Source organism: Medicago sativa, chromosome 5 (genome assembly GCF_051527215.1).
Source record: "Medicago sativa cultivar Bolivia chromosome 5, Bolivia_mono, whole genome shotgun sequence".
In the NCBI taxonomy this organism is placed as follows: Eukaryota; Viridiplantae; Streptophyta; class Magnoliopsida; order Fabales; family Fabaceae; genus Medicago; species Medicago sativa.
In genome coordinates this window covers 55705685-55719307 of record NC_140753.1, presented here as the reverse complement: position 1 = coordinate 55719307, position 13623 = coordinate 55705685, and the positions used below count along the sequence as shown (strand labels likewise).

General features: G+C 33.7%; 1 long non-coding RNA gene and 4 other non-coding genes across 5 annotated transcripts; all 5 read right to left on the bottom strand.

Moving 5' to 3' along the window:
• Positions 1–3126: 3126 nt before the first annotated feature.
• LOC146923238 (uncharacterized) lies at positions 3127–8484 on the bottom strand. Its single transcript, XR_015012798.1, has 2 exons — positions 5147–8484; positions 3127–3376 (listed from the first exon to the last, which is right to left on the bottom strand). It is a non-coding gene; the product is annotated as an uncharacterized LOC146923238 (long non-coding RNA).
• On the bottom strand, positions 7180–7318 carry LOC146923242 (small nucleolar RNA snoR83). Its single transcript, XR_015013123.1, has one exon. It is a non-coding gene; the product is annotated as a small nucleolar RNA snoR83 (small nucleolar RNA).
• LOC146923241 (small nucleolar RNA snoR31) lies at positions 7613–7697 on the bottom strand. Its single transcript, XR_015013098.1, has one exon. It is a non-coding gene; the product is annotated as a small nucleolar RNA snoR31 (small nucleolar RNA).
• Positions 7884–8024, bottom strand: LOC146923240 (small nucleolar RNA snoR136). Its single transcript, XR_015013100.1, has one exon. It is a non-coding gene; the product is annotated as a small nucleolar RNA snoR136 (small nucleolar RNA).
• On the bottom strand, positions 8074–8159 carry LOC146923239 (small nucleolar RNA SNORD25). The gene has a single exon (XR_015013121.1). It is a non-coding gene; the product is annotated as a small nucleolar RNA SNORD25 (small nucleolar RNA).
• Positions 8485–13623: the final 5139 nt, after the last annotated feature.

The following is a 13623-nucleotide window of genomic DNA, read 5'->3' as shown; positions in this document are numbered from 1 at the left end:
ACTTTCACAATCTCCATCTACCAAGCAGACCCATCTGTCCTCACCATAACGAGAGAATAACACCTTATACCACAACTCCTCCCTGTCCACCAGACACCTCCAACACCATTTACCTAATAAAGCAATGTTGAATTCCTTCATCCGCCTCACCCCCAAACTCCTTACTCTTACAAATAGTATTTCAGCCAATCCAAGCAATTTTCCAATGATCCTCACTCCCACCCCCAAAAAAATAATTTAAAATAGACTCAAGAGATGGCATAAACAGGCAGAGAAGACAGAACGAATTTAAGGAGAATCAAGCGACCACCAAAAGACAAAAATCTACTCTTTCATTCAGACAGTCTAGCCTTAATGCGGTCAATAATCGGTTCCCAAAACAGAAAACGCCTTGCATCACCACCAATAGGAAGGCCCAAATAAATAAACTGTAACCTCCAAATTTTGCAAGACAAAGTAGAGGCCGCCTCATGAGTCTTCAATATTAATACCAACCAACATATTTTTATGAAAATTCACTTTCAGCACTGACATAGCCTCAACAAGGAATATAACAGCCCTCAAGGCTCTGACATTAGTCCAGCACTTAACTCCTAACAAAAGTGTATCATCCGCAAATTGCAAATGAGAAATGACAGTAGGATTAGAAGAATCAACACTATAACCAGTAAACATATTTGCCTCCGTCGTCGCAGTCATCATACCGTTCAAACCTTCGGCAGCAATAAGGAAAAGAAAGGGGAATAGCGGATCGCCTTGACTTAATCCCATATGCAATGGAAATTGATTTGTAGGACTTCCGTTAACCAAGACCGAGGCAGTTGCTTAACCTACACACTCCTTCATCTACTTTCGCCACAAAGTTGGAAACGTCATTCTTCCCTAAACATCATCAAAATAACCCTTATCTACATAATCGTAAGCTTTCTCAAAGTTCGACCTTAAACAACAACAAATCTTTTTTCAACTTACGCGCTTCATCAACAACCTCATTTTCTATAAGAATACGATCGAGAATTTGTCTATCCTTCACAAACGTCGACTAAGTATCAGAGATAACTGTGTTCATAACCTTTCTCAACCGGTTTGCAAAAATCTTTGCTAAAATTGTATACATACACCCCACCAAAGCAATGGGACGAAATTCATGCAGACTTTGCAGGTTATCAACCTTTGTAATAAGATCAATAAAAGTATTGTTGATCCCTTTTGAAAGGCGACCGTTGCGGTGAAAATCCAAAATAAACCTCATTATATCATCCTTCATTTCTGACCAAAAATCTTTGATAAACCCCATATGAATTTCATCAGGTCTCGGGCACTTAAAGTTGTCACAATCCCACACCGTGCGCCTTAATTTCATCCAAGCAAAACGGTTTAGTCAAATTAGCGCCCTCTGCATGTGATAACCTGCGAAACTGCAAATTGTCCACTCCCGGTCTATTAGAAGCAAAAGACTTAAAATGGTGTTCAAAATGGGTGAAAACCGCCTCCTAGACATCGAACATCCCCTCCACACGATCAACATCCACCGAAATAGAGGAAATAGCATCGCTACGTCTTCTACCAGTCATTATTGCATGAAAATATTTAGAATTAGCATCACCTTCACGCAACCATGACATTCTCGTTTGCTGCCATGATATACTTGCATTAACCCGGGATAAGGAAAAAAGATCAACAAACAACCCACGTAAATCAACAATTTCCTCCTCAGTAAGTTCCTCCACCTCTCCCTTAAACTCCAACAAAGTGATACTTTCCTTTAATGAATAAATTCTGCTACGTAAATTATGAGTGTGAGTTAAGTGCCATTATTTGAGCGCCATTTTAATCATTTTCAATTTTTGTCTTAACACAAATCCACCCCACCCTTGCACTTGAAAAGACTGTCATTTCTCATGCACAAACTGATGGTACCTGGGAATATCTGACCAACATTTCAACATGCGCGTAGATCGCGGTCCCCAATTTTCCTCATCAACAAACAACATCACCGGACAATGATCTGACAAGCCTTGTTAGTCGCCACTTACATACAATTTGGCCACCTCAAACAACAATCTTCAGATAACAAATTAGGACAATATCCTAGAACTTAATTAGGACTTTTAGTTTTTTTATTTTGAATAAATTAGGACAATTAGTTTTGTAAATTAAGACGGATAAATTATCATATAATAAAGAATTTATTTTTGTACAAAAATGAAAGAATTTATCTTTTGAGCCATAAAATTTGGGAATTAATAAGTAAATTATTCTTGAAATCTTTCCAATATTGTATTATTCATGCACTTGAGTCCGCACTCAATTTATGTGAACTACATTAATAAAAAGAAGGCTAAATTGCATTTTTGGTCCCTTGACTATTTAGATAGTATCGTTTTGGTCCTTTAATTAAAATTCGATTTATTTTGGTCTCTTAACTTCGCTCTGTTACACATTTTGGTCCTTTCCATTAGTTTTAATTCAAAAACGTTAGGTTTTCTTCATCTTCTTCTCCTCTTTTTCATCTTCATAGCATCTCCATCAACCTTCAACAACAAGAATCCTAGAAAAGTTCCAGAAAAAAATGAAGAAAACCTAACGTTTATGAATTAAAACTAACGGAGAGGACCAAAATGTGTAGCGGAGAGAAGTTAAGGGACCAAAATCAATCGAATTTTAATTAAGGGACCAAAGCGATACTACTTAAATAGTTAAGGGACCAAAAATGCAATTTAACCTAAAAAGAAGTCATATGCCTTTTAAAAAAAGGTTTTATTTAGTTGGAAGAATTTTATATCAATTCCAAAAATGTGTGAGTTCGAACAACTACTTGACAAAAAAACAATTAAACTGACGGTAAATACTCCTTCTGTCTTTTGTCTTTTTATAGTATAAGTCAATTTTACTTTTTTTACATATATCAAGAAAAGTAGTTCGTGAATTTAATATATTTATTTTTTAAATAAAATTTCCAAGATATTCGTTGTATGTGTTTTTGGAATAAGGCAAAATGAAATTATATACAAAGATGTTCCCTCAAACTCAATGAGTGTAACTGTGTAAGGAACACAGTTAAACATATACACGAACATGAAAAACAAAAAGAGAATACAACTGAGTGGTTAAACCCATAAGTGATTAAATTTAAAATCAATAGTTAACATTTGATTATTAGCTTTCAGCCATCAAAAGAACAATAATCTAATTTTTTTTCCAAGCAAAAGGTAGTAATTGATTCCTCCATTTGCTTAAAACAACTGGAGTTTCTTTATTTCCACATTACTTGGAGTAGCAAGCCGCGCAATATGCATAAAACATCTTATTTTCTTCGAATATTCTGCCAGCGCACCAAATTGAATAACATGATTCATCACATGAAGAGGATTCACTAAGGCTTTGTTTGCGAGTTTTGAGGGGAAGGAAAGGAAAGGTTTAGGAGGGGAAGGGAAGGAAAGGGAGGGAAGGGAGAAAGGAGGGAAAACCTTCCCCTTGTTTGGGAGTTAAAAAACCAACAAGGAAAGGAAATGGAGGGCTTATGTTATAATTTTACTATTTTACCCTTTTTTTCTCTTAAAAACAATACATTGTGTTATACTTTGTAATTTATCTTGAAATTTATTCAAAACAACTTATCTCATAAAAAGTAAATTATTACGATCTATTTTTAAAAAACAACTTATTTATAAAATAAAAAAAACTTATTATGATCTCTTTTTTAAAAAACAGCTTGTTCAAAACAACTTATTTATACAAAACAACTTATTACGATATCTTTTTCAAAAAACAACTTATTCAAAACAACTTATTTGTCCAAAACAACTTATTACGATCTCTTTTCAAAAAACAACTTATTCAAAATAGCTTATTTATGCAAAACAACTTATTACGACCTCTTTTTCAAAAACAAATTATTCAAAACAACTTATTTATCCAAAACAGCTTATTACGATCTCTTTTTTTAAAAACAACTTATTTAAAACAGCTTATTTATACAAATCAGCTTAATACGATCTCTTTTTCAAAAACAACTTATTCAAAACAGTTTATTTATACAAATCAGCTTAATACGATCTCTTTTTCAAAATCAACTTATTCAAAACAGCTTATTTATACAAAACTGCTTAATAAGATCTCTTTTTCAAAAACAACTTATTCAAAACAACTTATTTATCCAAAACAGCTTATTACAACTTCTTTTCAAAAAACAACTTATTCAAAACAGCTTATTTATGCAAATTAGTTTATTACCACTTCTTTATCAAAAACAGCTTATTCAAAACAGCTTATTTATCCAAAACAGCTTATTACAACCTCTTTTCAAAAAACAGCTTATTCAAAACAGCTTATTTATGCAAATCAGCTTTTAACGACCTCTATTTCAAAATCAGCTTATTCAAAACAGCTTATTCATCCAAAACAGCTTATTACGACCACTTTTTCAAAAACAACTTATTGAAAACAGATTATTCATCCAAAACACCTTATTACAATCTCTTTTTCAAAAAAAACTTATTCAAAAAAGCTTATTTATACAAAACAGCTTAATACGATATCTTTTTCAAAAACAACTTATTCAAAACAGCTTATTTATACAACTTTTTCAAATAAGTTGTTTTGAATAAGTTGTTTTTGAAAAATAGATCGTATTAAGCTGTTTTGTATAAATAAGCTGTTTTGAATAAGTTGTTTTTGAAAAAGAGATTGTAATAATCTGTTTTGGATGAATAAGCTGTTTTTAATAAGTTGTTTTTGAAAAAAAAGGGTCGTAATAAGCTGTTTTTGATGAATAAGCTGTTTTCAATAAGCTGATTTTGAAAAAGACGTCGTTAAAAGCTGATTTGCATAAATAAGTTGTTTTGAATAAGCAGTTTTTTCAAAAGAGGTTGTAATAATCTGTTTTGGTTAAATAAGTTGTTTTGAATAAGCTGTTTTTGAAAAAGACGTGGTAATAAGCTGTTTTGGTTAAAATTGTCAATTTGTATGCTTAACCCCCCAAAACCCCCCAATTTGGGGGAACTTTAAAATTGAACAAATGAAGCCCTTCTAAACCCCCCAAAACATTTCCCTTGTTTTTTAAAACTCGCAAACAAGGGTTTACCTCTCCATAAGCCTTTCCTTCCCCTCCCTTCCCCTCCAAAACCCAACTCGCAAACAAAGCCTAAAGAAATACTCATCCATTGATGCACCAATAACATAAGGTCTCCAAAAAATTTGCATCCCAAGAACAAGCGATCCAATTTTTCCTCGAAGTCGCATGCTACAGTACAAACATTTAAATTTGTGTGAAAAATACAATGTTTTAATATTATCTTTAGTAGGAAGTCGATTCCTTCCCAACCTCTAAGAAAAAATTGAAACTTTCAGTGGTATTGTTTTATTTCGAATCAAATGATTTCCTAAAGATCATGACGGGTACTCAGCTCTGCCGCAGTCAACAACTAGCATACTCCACTGACAGCTTAACCTTGTCAGGTGTAAGATACATACTCTACAGGGGAGGGCATCAGTTCGGGTCGGTCCGGGTTCGGGCTCAGACCCCCAAACCGAGCTAACCCACGGGTTGAGAGCAACAACCCTATTGCAAACTAAATTCAAATTGGGTGTTTCGGGTTCGGGCATATCGGTTTCGGGTTTGTTCGGTTCGGGTAAACGGGTTACAACATCAGAAGAAGAAAAATCTTAAATCAAATTTGGATTCCATTCAAACCCAAGAAAAAAACTAGATCTAAACCATTTTATCACAAAACTCTCAGATCTGAAGAAAAGGAAAGAAGAAGAGAGCTTTTGAAGTTATTAATTTGTCCAGTTTCCCAGTTCCAGCCATTGATGGTTCCAGTTTTCTCCAAATATGAACAAAGAAGGTTTGGTTGCATGGTTTGGTTATTGGTGTTTGATCTTACAAGATGAAGGTTTGGATTTACAATTCATTGAACTCTCAATTAGAAACAAAAACTTGCTTGTTATGTTTGGCTGCAAGGTGAAGGCTTGGATTTAGAAATTCCTTTAATTCTCATGGGACAGCAGCGACAGCGAGAATGTTGTATGGTTGGTGGAGACTGAATGGAGTCCACAAGAGAGAAGGAAGCATATCTTTTAATTTAATAAGTTTTGATTCTAAGACTAGAATAACATTAACATATGGGCTGGATTTAGTGTTTTTTTTAACATATGGGCTGGATTTAATATTGAAAAAGTCTATTAGTAAGTTTATATATGGGTTAGTCGGGTTAATTCGGATTCCGACGGGTTCAAAATAGCAAAGCGAACCGAACCGAATATACCCATAATAACCCGTAAAATTAACCCAACTAACCCGCAACCCGTATTGACCCGAACCGAATGGAACCGATTGCATCGGGTTGTTCGGGTTCATACGGTTTGATCCGAGTTTGCCCACCCCTACATGTAGAAAATTGATGGATAAAGCCTCACAACACTCCCCCAACATCTCTTCCTCCCCGAGCAATGCTCCGTACTAAGAAAAAAACCTTTGATTCATTTTTTTAACTTGTTCAAAATATATCTATTAAAGTAATAGCCTCATAGTTTGTTGAAGCAATACAATCATAGATTTTGTTTTTTTTTTTTTGAAAGAAATATCGTCATAGATTTTGTTATTGTAATTTGGTTTCAAATTCAAACGACCAATCACTTTTAACAAATTAAAGAGTAAATACAGTGGAATAGATCAGCCGCCTAATAACATTCAAGATGGAATTATTCGAGATTAGTTTGGTGCATAATATAAGTTTCAATAACCTTTGCTTTTACAATGATATATCTTTCAATGCCAATTCCAAATTTTTGATTAAATTTTATAACTAACTTCATTTAACTCTGTTGACTAAAGTTTCCGTAATGTAGCCACTATATAAATAAACTCCCATACATAAAGCTCGCATAAGGAACAATCAATCTGTAGAGGTTAGTCACTCCCACTGAAATGCCATAAACCTGAAACAAAAAAGTTTATGTCATCTCAACGGAAGAAAACTAACCTCTCTGCAAATTGATTGAGTGAAATAACAGCTAATCTCAATCAGCCCATTCTCCTAGTAAACAAACTATACCATCCAATTCCAGAGTTTCATTGATCAGAAAACGTAAACATTTGAAAAGAATGAAACCAAAAGAAAAACATAAACATGCAAATAATACAAAACGAAGTCACATTTCATCACTTTCAGAGATGAGTGTGCGGTAAAGTTACTAGTAAACACCCTGATCTAAAATCAATTAAAGGCATTTATCAGCGAAACTTCCAACACTTAATCTCGGCCTTCTATGAATCAGTATAATCACTTGAAAAAAATTCAATCTTAACTGGGATTATGAAGGCCAAACACAAATAAAAACTTAAATAGCAGGCCAACAAAAAATAGTTCGATTTATTTTTAAAATGAAGCTAGAAAATAACTTAATGTGACGGTATAATGAGAAATTTGTTACACATCATCAGAAAGGATAATTCATCTCATCCACAACATATGTTGTGTAGGAAGGTGTCCTAAGATTTATTCCAAACTCATCACATGATATTACAAATCAAAATTCCTCAAATATTCACAAATTATAAATTATGTAAATTAACCTAAACGTAAAACATTGCTACTACACAACAAATGTAGATTCAGAAACATAATAGATATATTTAGCATCACTAAATCAGATCAAGTGTTGGATTATATATTTAGCTTCATCCTTATCTACAAATCTAACTCATTTCATATTAAAAAAAAAAAAAACTAAACTAGATCTAAATTAACTAGATCTAAATTAATCAACATGTACAAAAATTTGAAATTAATCAACAAGTTAAAAACCAAACAAAATCAGTACCAAACAAAACAGCTTAAAACATTTAATCACATCACAATAATCATGACAAAAATTTGAAATTTTGTTCCCCGACGTCCATATACAGCATTAGAATTGCAGTAGTGGATAGCGAGGGGAACACAATTATAGGCTTCATAGAACATTGCAAACACAATAAATTAGGTGCAAGCATAATTAAAATCAAAATCTGAAGCCACTAATTAGATAATAACAAAAACATTAACAATAAAACTGGGAGATTAACTAGTTAACTCAGTCCCTTAGATGTTCAATATAAATGCGATCATACCCGCAATTCATTACAGGTCTGTTAAAGACTCATCACAGTTAACTAGCAAAACCCCGTTTGCTCAAATGAATAAATAACGAAAACCCATTAATAAAAATACAATTTTTATAAGAAATTTGAAATTTAGTTGTTCCTTCATGCTCCCAAAACCAAAAAAAAAGGGGGTTTTGGAAGTGAAATGAAAGAACAACACATATTAATATTGCTTCAAGGGAACGAGTCTGAATGGGAATTGAATTGATCCACATCGACCAGATAGTGAAGCCTAATCGAAAAATTGAACAAAAAAATTACGAAAATTAAAAATTGAGAAACCCTAATTTGAGAAAAGGGGCTAAGAGGAAGAGAATTGGATGGGAACGGCGGATGAAGATTAAGATAGTTGTGTGATTGGTTATATAATGAAAGATGATTGATCGGACGGCTAGTAGATGAGTGATTGGACGGTTTAGATTTGTTGTGGAGAGATTGATTAGGTCAAAACCCTAATAGGGCTATTTTTATGGCCCAAGGAAACAAAAGAGTTTGTAAGAAAAACATATTTGAGACTTATTGTTTGCACATCTGTATTTGCTAGTACTACGTCTCATTTATATATTTTCAAGGTTAAATACATTTTTTGCCTTAAGTTTACCCCCATTTTGTATTTGCTAGTCCCTCGTGTATATTTTGAACAATTTTAACAAAAATAAAATGATGACGAGGCTAATTTTAGTGATGTGGTCACTCCTCGCAGCTGTGGAAATTAGAAAGAAAAAAAATTAAAAGGAAAATAAAAGAAGAAGAAGAAGAATAGGTGAGACTCAACTCGACCAAATGAAAATAGCTCAATAACGTTTAAAATATAAAATAATGAAAATAGTTAGACATGGCAACGGGCGCGGGTTTAAGCATCTCCGTCCCCGCCCCCAAACTATATCGGGGTAAAAATTGAACACCCAACCCCGCCCCATATGGGGATGGGTCTCCCGGCCCCGCCCCCACCCGCGAAAACTCTATTTTTTATAAAATATTTAAAAAATGCATATTTTTTTCATAACAATAAAAAATAATAATTATATTAATAATTAAAGATCTAATCAACTTTTTTCAAAAGAGAAAAATAATTATGTTTCTAAAGAGTAATAATATATTAAAATAGGTTGGCGGTTATGGAAATAAGATTATAAAATTTAATAAAGTAAATTTCAAAAAAGCGGGTGCGGGACGGGGGTGGGTGCGGAGCGGGCGTAAGCATTCCTTGCCCCCGTACTTAAAACTCAAATTTCCCCCAATCAGAATGCCAATTTGTTCTTTTTTGAGAAGCATAGAAACAAAAAGAAATTGTCAATCCCTTTCTTTCTTAAATATTAAAACAGATCCTACAACGTAATAAAAAGCTATGATTCAAGTTTTGCACATGACAAAAATCATATAATTTGATAATGTAATCAATCTAACATTTCTTTCATAATTAATGACTGAGACAAACCATTACAGTATTGAATACTTCTAATTCATAGAAACTAGGTGCACCATAATACAATTTTTAACTTGCTGCTTTATTAATAAACTAACCAAACTAGGTTGTCAAAAAATACACACTGCTAATTTTTAAATGACATAGTACTAATCGATAAAACAAAAATTATAAAACCATTTTGAGAAATTTTTTGTCTCTTTTACAATCTCATTCCTGTCAAACTTGGCTCCCTCGACCACTACAATAAATTAGTTTTTTTTAGTTTCATTTGATCTTATTGTAACTATTGCTCTTGTGCTTACTATTCCATACTCATAAACAACACATAGTTAGAAATTACTTACTATTGCATGTTCAACTCCAAGGCGGAGGATAATTTTGAAAAACTCCACCACCAGTGCACGAACAAGTGTGTCCATTCTGAAGGATCATCCTGAAGAACTGCCACTGCAGAGCATTACACACATTATTATTTTAGACCACACTTTTTCAACTCTTTTATACTATAGATAATAAATGTATTTTGAATTTAACTGTAAAGACATGGAATGTAAGGACATGGAATGTGAAGACATGAAAATAAATTGCTGAATATAAACTGCAAGAATGTAAAGAACAAGGAAAATAAAGAACAATAATGTAAATGTGCAAAAAATATAACAAGAACTTAGAACAAAATGATAAACTTTGATTGCAAAAGTATAACAAGTTCACAATGATCCAAGATACTTTCTATGTCTGATGGAAGGCCTATTTATAGCCTATAACCTTAGACAAGGCATTGAACTATCATTACATGGCAATAATGGGCAGAAACCAAAGGTTTTGTAACTGCAAAATAGGCATGAAAGGTACACACGGTCGTGCCTAAGAGGCACATGACTGTGTGTAACACCCCGTTTTCCCAACTTGAAAATTTCATCATAAATCAGAGTATTTAAATCACAAACGGAATGTCACATACTCCTTTAAAACCACAAAATAGATAATAATAATAATTATCTTTCAAAATTCAACGTCAAAATCTATAATCATGCAGCGGAAAATATTCGACATAATAAAAGTCTTGGCACACATGCCTTATCAGAAATCTCATAAGTTTTAGTTAATGTTTATTCATAAAAAGTTCATGAAAGCAAGCCCCATCCCGTTACATATCAGAGCACCTAGACACAAGTGAGGAGTCCTCTCACGAACACTTCTAATCTTTATTACCTGCACATTACCCACGGTCGAGGCAACATATACGCAGAAGGGGTGAGATTTCACAGTCAATAAATTAAACATATAATTCATCAAAATGCATTTAACATCATAAATCATCATTTACATTTAAAACATTTACCATTTAGCATTATATCAAATCATATTCAATTATCATTGTCAAATATCATCATTAGTTCGTAAACAATTATCATCTCTAATTCATAAGCAAAAATCATCATTAAGTCATAATCAAGTATCATCATATATTTAACAACTTAAGACATCATAAACATCAGCATTAATAATCATTTAGTATCATATTATTATCATCATCAATCATAAACAGACATTATCATCAAAATATCATCATCAAATCATAATCAAACGTCATCATCAAAGCATCATCATCAAAACATAATCAAACATCATCATTAAAGGCATCATCGTCAGACATCATCGTTAAATTATCATTAAATATAAGTTATGACGACTCTACAATGCAACTACAACTTCAACAACAACTCAGACAACTTCAACAACAACTCAGACAACTTCAACAACAACTTAGACAACTTCATCAACAACTTAGACAACCTCATCAACAACTTAGACAACTTCATCATGCATGTGGTACCACCAGGGCATTAAGCCCCCTTCGCTAAGGTCATATTTGGACCTGTCGGGCATTAAGCCCCCATCGCTAAGGTCATATTTGGACCTGTCGGGCATTAAGCCCCCATCGCTAAGGTCATAAAGGACCTGTCAGGCATTAAGCCCCCATCGCTGACTATGCAACATCACAACTCTAAATGCAACTTGGACAACAACGTGAACATCTTATACAATTCCATTAAAATGGACCAACTTCTTAAATCATGACAACATAGACCGACTCATGCAACTTCAAGACATTTAACAGTCAACGGCAATAAACAGCAGCAAGATACAGCATATAATAGCGTTTAAATAACATATCCACATTAAAGGGAATGAATCATAACAACTTATCATCATAACGCATCTTAAATAATTCTTATACATCATCACCACTAATCTCAGTCACCTAAACAGACCTCTGGAACTTCTGAAAGTATCCTAAACAACCATTTTTCTTACTTATAAGATCAACTCATGACTACACATGCGAAAGGATCGCATCGGGATAATTTTGGGCAACTAACAGCCTAACTCGCAGTGGCGAGTAATTTGCTCGCAATGGCGAGTTCGAAGGTCTTACTCGCAGTTGCGAGTAACGTTGCTCGCAGTTGCGAGTGCATGGGTGGTAGCTCGCAGGTGCGAGTGTTTCTGCTCGCAGTTGCGAGCGATGAATATCAGTACGGCCAGAAACCTAAAAATCACAACTTTTCATCTAACTTCATGTTTCTTTCATCCAATTTGCATCTAATTATCACCCTAGACAATATCTAAGGTCTGTAAACTAATTTTGCATCAATCTAACATCTTTTCATGGTTTAATCATCAAATCGGTCATTTAACCCTAATCTCAATTCTCACCAAAACTCAACCTAATCATGTTAAATTCAATTCTCAGAACCATACCCTTAATTATATTGAAAGCTAGTCTCACCCTTACCTTAATTCAGATGAACAAAGCTTGCGAAAAACAAAGTGATGAAAACACCCAAAAATACTGCTTCAGTGCGCGATAGTTTTCTCTCAACTCAGACCTTGTTTCGACGATCCGAACGGTGAAAAGGTAGACCCAGGTGTTGTGAATGCTGTGTCCAAAAATCGTCACGATCCAACGGTTAACGAGTGAGATATCATTGTTTTACTGAGGTAGGTTTCAGAAAAACGGAAATTGCTTTCTCTCTTCTTTTTGGTGGCTACTCTTCTCACAAAACTGTTTCTACGTAATAGCTATTCCAACCTAGTCTCTCATATTTATAACCCTCCAACTATACTATTTACTCTTTCTAATAATTATAATTACCTACTAAATATAGTCTAATAAATAATAAACCAAATAACATATATATATTTTCACACAAAATAACAAGTATATTATACACCGAATAACATATATTCACATAAATACATCACATAAATATAAATATATTTCTAGACTCACATTACATAATTATTCAGAACACATAAATCATATAAATATATTCTAAACTCACATCACATATATAATCACACCATATCACATAATCATCCACATCACATAAATCACATAAAATCACACCACATCATATAAATCATATAAAATCATATAAATATACACATCACATCACATAATTCATATAAATATATATAAATATATTTCTAGGCTCAATAAATAAACCAAATAAATCAAGTAACAAAGAATAAATCAAATAATTAAAAAGTGGGCGTTACACTGTGCGTCATATAAAAACGCACAGGAGTTGAAACTAGAAGGGGGTGCACGATCGTGCGTGCGATGCGCACGGTCCGTGCGTGGCTCTCGTAATTGGCTGGCACGGCTTGAGTAGAAGGTGGGCACGGTCAGTGCAATGGGAGGCACGATCGTGCACGATGAATTAAACCATCAAGACTCTTTTGAGCCAAACCTAAAACATGTAACAAATCTGAATAGAATCAAAGAATCTAAGAACTAGAACGTCACTAGACATGACAACATCCGTTTTACATACCCATAAGGATAACTAGATCCATAACTCCATCACGACAAGGCAACCAACTCGCTAAATCTCAAGAGAATCCAGTACAAAGAGGGATTTAAATATGACAAACATAAAACTGTCTACAGCAGAGTAAACCACCCGTCGACAACTACTTAAATTGCCCCACAAAGGGTTGTGGATGGTGAGGTGACAACACCGTGAAGACGCGA